The following is an 8,522-nucleotide window of genomic DNA, read 5'->3' as shown; positions in this document are numbered from 1 at the left end:
GGCTACATGAGGTGTGCTATGGATAGACAGTGCCTCCCAGATGCCCTCACGGTGGTCTTGTACCCCCTACAGATCTAGTCTGCCATTGGTTCACAGAGCCTTTCGGTGAGGGGTCGAGCAGGAGTCCTAGTGATCTCACTCCTATAGCTAGAGTGCTTGATGCTATCATGAGGAGGACACTACTTCCGAGGATGGGATATCATGAGTGATTGACTCACATTCAACTGTGGCTTCTAAACTCTCTGATGCAGCAGACTGTATTTGATATTTGGGATCTCCTTCTATCAGAGATGGAGGATACTATTATAGAGGGGTTCAGAGGTCACCGATAGTTGCTCTATGCCCACTGGATTACTTTTCTGATACACATGGCAGTTATTATGAGGCCACCTAAGATGCTGATAGAGTATAATGGTGCTACTACAGAGTTCCCTGTATACAACATGACTTAGATGCTCCGCCATAGTGCAGGGAGGACACCCAACCAGTCACGCCATCGCCTAGAGGTGCTAGAGACTGCAACCCAGTAGGATAAGACCATCAAGGGCATAGTAGCTATAGAGGAGGAGCAGTTAGATGCTCAGTAGGAGGGGATGGTCGAGAGCAACCCTAGTGATAGCTCAAATGATGACTACCATGCTATCCCTCAGATGCCTCCATGATGACATGTTCATGAGGCCGGTAGCTCCAGTTTAGCTCCACCTGTACCACAGACAGACCCCGCTCTACTTGCTATCCTTGAGCGGATGAGGCAGGATCAGGCTCACCAGACCTAGGAGACCGCTGCTACTTTCGCATAATTTTAGACCAGGCAGGATGAGTTTTAGTGATAGCAGTAGGCGATCCAGCAGCAACAGTAGGCTATATAGTAGAAGCAGTAGGCCATGCATTAGCAGTAGCTTCTCATATAGCAGCAGTTACTCAGGTTTATGCAGCATGTTGTGATAGCTATTGGGGCTCCACTGCCATAGCCTTCACCCTAGATCAGCCAACCTGCCACCACTTCTATGACTCCAGTTGTATAGCCTAGTGGGCTTCAGAGTCAGGGACAGCCATCAGCATAGTTTCCTTCTCCAATAGAGCAGGTGTCCTAGTGGTTTGCCTCTCTAGTGCCAGCCCTGCAGTTCACACCTTTTTAGATGGGCTTCACATCGGCTCATACTTCCTCACTGCTTGTGCCAGAAACTATAGTCTTTAGGAGCCTTGGTGCTACCTTCAGTGAGTTGACAGGGCAGCCAACTTCGCCATATCTACATGTCCCAGGTCCTTCCATAGTTGCACCTATTACCGGGACTACAGAGACACTCTCTTCTTTAGTTTCATCATCAGAGCCACCTACTACAGTCATACCTATAGAGTCTCAGGCCACACCAGTCCCTGATCCGACTCAGATCACTTCAGCATCACTTCTAGCTATAGAGGGTCAGACAGCTCAGAGCTTAGGATCAGATGATGATGGCACACAGTTCCAGATCGCTCCTCATACCTTAGCACCCGACTCGTCCGCTGCAGCCCCGCCTGACCCTTAGGTTTTGGTGTTTGATGCCAAAGGAGGAGAGGGATCGAGTATGTTAGACTTAGGGTGAGCGACTTATCTAGGGGGAGTTTAGATTATCTATTATATTTGGTTTTTATGTGTGATACACTATTATGCATTCATGTGTTTACTTTCATGCATCAAACTATATTTATGTGATAGTGATATCTATATGATCGTGATATTTGACATGTGTGCTCTCTACTTTGAATTATTTATATGTCATATCACTTGTGTTATGCTCATTTGCTTTGCTTCCGCGGTTTACTCCGATGCAAATGAGCTTTATTACTTGTACTCATGCTTATTTCATATCTTTTGAGTACATCATGTTGGCTTGGGTCATATAAGCTTGCCTAACTCTTTTGTTCTTATTGTCAAAAACTTATATGAACCAAGCATGTCAAAAACCTCATCTCTTTCACATACTCGAGGTGGTATTATCATCAATCACCAAAAAGGGGAAGATTGAAAGCATCTAGGCCCCTTGTTGGGTTTCGGTGATTAATGACAATACATAATTACTATGACTAACATGTGTTTTGTAGAGGTAATTAAGTTAGGTCATGGTAATGGAGATTAATTGGGCAATCATGGTTGTCATGCCCCTACGATGGAAATCGTTTTGGTTTTCAAAGGATGGATGACAAGGTTAAGGATGGACTAGTTCTAAGTGTCGTTTGGAGTGGGAGAGACACTTAGAGTAGTTTAGGACTTTGTTCTTCCTTTGGCCATACTATTAAGGGGGGTATGGATGGGTAGCTTGACCTAGGTGAGTCTAGTGGGTTAGGTGTGGTGCACACTTGCTTAATCTAGCATTAGGTAGCTCCTAAAAAGCCCTTAGATCAATTGGAGCAAACTTTATTCACATATGATTGTGAGATGGAAGTGAATGGAGGATCAAATGTTGACTGGACGCTGGTTCTGATGTGACTGGATGCTGGCGCAGAGTTTGGTCAGTTTATTTGATCAAGGTGAAGTCGTCTGGACACAACCGGACACTGAGAGGTGAGCCAGCATCTGGTCGACTCTAGTAAGGTTCCAGAGAGGGAAAATCGTGACCAGATGCATCCGATCAGTGCTGACCGGACGCTGTCCAGCGTCCAGTCATAACTTAAACACTAGGTTTCAGAGAGAACTGACCGGAGCATCCGGTCAACATGATCGAAGCGTCCGGTCACCCCATAGAGGCACATAACGGTTCATTTTGAACATGGGTGTATAAATACTTCCTCCATTCAGGTGAGGGGGTACTTTTGCTCATTCCAACAGCTGAGAAACACCCTTGAGAGTGCCAAGAAGAGCAAGGTCTTAGTGAGGTGATTGAGATTTGAGAATCCAAGAGTGAGACCTCATTAGTGAAAGCAAGAGTAGCAAAGTGTGCATCCACCCTTCTCATTAGGCTTGTCGTGGTCAAGTGAGAGTTCGTGCTTGTTACTCTTGGTGATCGCCATCACCTAGACGACTTGGTGGTGATTGGGAGCTTAGTGATCATTTGGCGGAGCTTGTGGATGACCGAACTCAAGTTGTGAGAGGTTGTGGGTGATTCACCACGATGGAGTGTCAAAGAATCAACCCGTAGAGAGCACTTGATCCTTACGCGGATCATGTTGGAGCTACACCCTTGCATGGGTGCTCCAACAAGGACTAGTGGGGAGTGGCAACTCTCTGATACCTCGGCAAAACATCGCCGTGTTCCTCTCTTTACTTTGAGCATTTACTTAGAGCAATTCAATTCTTGTCTTTACATTCATAGAATTGCCATGCTAGAGTAGGATTGGAACTTAGGTTGCAAGACTTTTTGTGCGGCAGAACATTAGAAACACTTTCTAGGCACAAGGGGTGAAGTTGGGCTAACCGTAGGGTTTAATTATTGTAAAGAAATTTAGAATTTGCCCAATTCACCGCCCTCTTGTGCATCTTGATCATTTCAAGTAGCGTGAGAGCAACTTCAGCAGGGCCCCTATTTGAGCCCCATAGCTAAATATGGGGGCTCAGTTCAAAAATCGAATTCCAGTAGGGCCTCTACTACGGACCCCAAATTTTGGGGCACCAAAATCCTCCCACCGGATCCCATTCTGGTTGGCCCAACACCCCGACCCCCATCCGTTGGTTTACTCTCCATGCGCATTTGGCTCATGCATAAGCCCTTCCTGTCCGCCTGCGAGCAGGAAGCTACGGCGGCCCTTGCCTGGCGAGCCCCTCCCCGGCGCGGCCCCTTCCCTCTTGCTCCCTACGCCGTAGCCCCTCCCTCCTAGTGCTCCTCCTAGCATAGTAGCCCCAACCCATGCAGGAGCCCCAACCCTGCCGGTGCGGTCGACGGCGGCTACACCCAGAGGTGCGGATCAAACCTACCCAGCAGGACCGCACAGCCATCGGCTACGCCCGACCCACCGCTGGCTCTTTCCCCTCCCTCCGCCGACGCTCGATGCCGGGAGTCCATGCTGCTAGTCAAGCCTCTCACCCCCTCTACGTGCGTTGGGATAGCTCAGATGGTGAAAGATTGAAGATGACAAGTGGGTCTCAATGATCAGTCTCTAATAATAGAATTTGGGGGCTTTGATTTAGTTGCTTCTGCTGGAGCAAATGCAAAATAGAGGGCTAACAAAAATGAGGGGAAGCACCCAAATCTAAAATAGGGGTCCTGATTTGGCGGCTACTGTTGGAGTTGCTCTGACATGAGTGAACCTTTGAAAAATTATACCTATTCGATATGACGTCGGATGAAGATGAAATTTATATGAAAATTGTAGATATCAATGAGATCTATGACTTTTTAGTTTTGAGTTTTCTAATTTGAGGAAGCTAATACGCTCAAAAAATAATACAAAATTTTAGGAACATAATAACCATGTACTCGTCGTTGTCGCATGAGATAAATAATATCTTTTCTATATGGTGGCAAATGAAGATACTTTTTACTACGAAGTTTTTGCTCTTAACGAGATCTACAACTTTATAGTTTCAATTGTCACATTTAGAGTCATTAAGATGCTTAAAAAAATAATATAAAATTTCAGCATCATAATAATTGCGTATTAGCGTTTATCGTTAGAAAAAATATTATTTTTGTACCGTGTCAAATGAAGGTACTTTTTATATCGGTAATGCTCTATTTAGGGCGTTCGAACCGTTCTCATCAGACACATCGATCATCCACACATAAAAAAGCTCTGCTAGCATCGCTTGGCACATGCCGCTCACTCCCGCCCCATGCCTCACTTTGCAAGCGCCGCTCGCTCTTGCTTGCGCGCCTTGCTCCGCACACACCGCTCGCTCCGGCCACGCAGATTCACCCTGGTCCGCTATAGTGGATCGATGTCACCGAGGCGCAGGGCCATGTCACCGTCTTCATCGCCAAGCTCTTCGGTCGCGTCGACCCTATCCTTCATTACCGCCATCCCCGAGACGCGGTGCACAGGTAGGCCTGCCATGGCTGAATCCACCGTGGTGGCGCACCTCCGTCCAACTCCGCAACCGCCTCCACCTCATTGGGTGCCGCCATCAGCTGTCGTGACCGCCTCCACCGCTTCAGTTCACCATGGCGCCCACGCCATGTTGCATTGAAAAAGTGTGTGTTGTAAACATATGTTTTAGAGGTATGTTGCAAGTGTTTCATACAGATGTTGCAAAAGTTGATAGGGATATTGCATATGTTGCAAGCATATATTCCCAATGTTTCATCCATTTTTTCAAATGTATGTTGCAAGTGTGTTATCTGGATATTGCATATGTTTCACACGTATATTTGTAACACCCTAATATTTGCTCTTTTTGAAGTAGATGTAAAATGAGGTAATTTTTGAATTTATGTGCTCATAAAAACATAGGAAAATAAAAATTTTCATTAATTTAAAATTTATCATAAGGTAGCAACATGTTTGTACATATATGCCAGTGCATTTGATTTATTGTAATGAGTGGTTAAATCCAAAATTCGAAATGAATTCAAAATGCTTTTGAAGTTGGATTTGAAGTAAAAGAAACGAAAATTAGGAAATAAATGCATTTAAAAAGTTATAAAAATTTATTTTTGAAAACTTACCAAAATTGCTCATTTTTATTTGAATTGAAAAGTGTATTTTAAACTCTATTTGAATTTGATTTGGTTTACATTTGAATTTGGTTTTGAAAACAAAATAGGAAAAAGATTTGGAAAAGGAAAAACACTTCTCGCTCTCCCTCTCTTTCGGCCCAGCAGTTGGTCTACTCCTCCCCATCCTTTTCTTTTTCTCCCGCGCGAGCGCAGCTCGGCCTTCCCTCTCGCTACGCAGGCCCAGCCGGTGATCCAGCCCAAGTCGCGTTGGTGCTCCTTCCACCACAGCCCAGCAGCCACACGGCCCGCTACCCGCTCCCCGCTTTTCTACGTGGTCCAGTAGTGCTACTCCGCAGGCCCATCTCGCGTTCTGGCCCAACTCGGCCACATCCTGCGCGGACACTGAGTCCCCTCTCTTCTCTCTGTTGGATGACAAGCCGGTCCCACACCTGCACTCACCGACAGGTGGGCCATCCTTGTCAGTTCTATCCCTTACCTCCGGTCGTACTCGACTTGGACTCACGCGTTCTAAGGCCGTGTCCGCGCCGCTCCCGACTCCTCCCCTGCCATGCGCGCTATGCCACACCGCCCTATATAAGCTGAGCCCTAGCACCGGTATGCCCTCGCTGAATCCTAGCACAAGTCGTTACCTCCATCCGAGCTCACAGACGCCGCAAACCCTAATCCACCATCGCCGAGCTCGCCTCATTGTTTTGCCGCTTCATCGTCGTTTGGAGCACCCTGTCGAGCTTCTCCGTGAGGTAACGATGTCGTGAGTACCACCCCTGACCTCTTCTTCCCTCTACCACCAGTGCGAGATCACTAGAGCATCACCATGCACCCCGACCCGCTCAATTGAGCCCTGTGCCATCGCTGCTCGGCCGCTGCTGCACCCAAACCCTTAATTGAATCCGCCGTCGCTTGCTCTCCCTTCTCGTGTTTTTTTGGTAGATGATGACCAGAATCATCATATGGGCAGATGCCAGTGAAGCTTCAGCCATGGTGCCATCGCCAGATTCACTGTGCCGACGACCATCTCTCCTAATCATCCTCAACCGTCCGATCTTAGATGAACCGCCTAGATTAGAAGATACCCCTTCACTGTGAATTTTGCAAAAAGGTCGTTATAACTATTTGGGTCTCAACCCGCCATCCCTGTATTCTTTCAAAAGGACCCCTATTTTTCTCTAAAATAGTTTCCACATTCCTCCGCCGGATTTAAAAACAAGATTTTATTTATTTTAATTCGAAAATTAAGTTTCATCTATTTACAGAATTGTCACTATCTTCTGTAGGCCATATTTTCTCTGTTTTAACTCCGATTTGACCCGTTCAACTTGCGTTAGGTTCGTAATTTCATAATCTACATGTTCATACTACTGTTAGATATGTTTTCAACTTTAAAATTCAAGGTTAGACTTAATCTATTATTTCAATAAAGGAAATCTTGTTTATTTGATATCTTTTATGTTTTAGCTCCGAATTGACCCGTTCAAGTTGCGCTAGATTCATTACAATGAGATCTACACGTTAGTAACAATGTTTATCATGTCCCTATTTCTAGAATTTCATGGTTTAAACTCTGATTTGGAATAATGATTATGCAACTAAATTTTATAAATAAAATATGATTTGTTTGACTTTAGTTCTATAATTCAAATCTAAATTTGACTTAATTCAATTTATATAAGCTTTTATATAGTTAAAACACATGAAGCTTATATTTTTATACTTTCTCTGATGAGTAGATCTTTCGGTAGTCGTTTCTCTCAAACCATAGCTTCGATTAGCGTGCCTCTATTGACTGTGTGTTCATAGCGATGCGTAGAATTGTGTTTTAAACTCTTTTACTTATTTTTCTATGATTGATGTATTGTTCTAATTTAGATCCATTGTTTGCTTCGTGTATGATTGCATGGATGCTTGTGTGGTGCTTTATGATCATGTCCAGTCGGTGAGTTATACGTGGTGAATCAAGAAGCAGATCTTTGCAGTTTTGGACTTGAAGAAGGATCTAATTTTAAGGCAAGTATAGCATGGGATCTTCCTTGTTGTCCTATATACCTTTAATTATTTAATTCATACTGCATGTGTCTACCTTGACTACCACTAAGGATTTCCTAGTAATTTGTACTTGTACCTTGATGCCTTTGGGTTATTGCATTAGGTAGCTTTGCTAGCGCTCAACTACAACCATAATCTTGTAACTTGACTAATGGTATATGCAATAAACACTAAAATAGGATTTTTTAGCAACATGGAAATAGCGGGCTAGAGTGTTTAGCTACTTTCTAAATGCTCTAGATTCCTCTCCCTAAGGACTTACCTATAAGTGATCATTCGAGACTTATAGTACTGCTGTGAGGGCTACATGGCTTTGGCTTTAGCTCAGTATGAGGATATTTTCTAGCTTGATAGTGGTTACCTTTATGGCTCAAGAGGGGCTCCGATTTGTATGATCTCGGCCTACCAAGAGGGTGCACTTTGGTTTCTTTGTATTTTGTTAGTCACTCCATGGAGGGGGTTCATGCTTATTGATGGAGAAACCTTAGCGGCCCTAACTTGTTAGACGAACCTTTAAAAGGCTTTATAGTGAACCCTACCGACCTTCCTAGATAGTGGGTCAAGAGGCAGATCACCTTGGGCGAAAGGGTAAATCACGACTCACAGTGAAAGTGTACAACCTCTGCATAGTGTAAAACTAATATATCAGTCATGCTCACGGTCACGAGCGGCCTTGGAACATTTACGGAATAGATGATGAACACAGATGATACTGATGATAAAAATGTTCACTAATGATTATTGTTTATGCAATTCATTATCCATATTTACCTGATCATGTGTTTACGGGCTTATGATAACTTTGTTGCCACCCAATTGGTAAAAGATGACTAATTAAAAGCTAATCGTAGTTAAACTAGTGTCAGTCTTTTGAGCCTCATGAAC

This window comes from Miscanthus floridulus, chromosome 12 (assembly GCF_019320115.1).
Source record: "Miscanthus floridulus cultivar M001 chromosome 12, ASM1932011v1, whole genome shotgun sequence".
NCBI classification, from domain to species: domain Eukaryota; kingdom Viridiplantae; phylum Streptophyta; class Magnoliopsida; order Poales; family Poaceae; genus Miscanthus; species Miscanthus floridulus.
The sequence above is the reverse complement of the archived record's forward strand: the minus strand, read 5'-3'. Positions refer to the sequence as shown.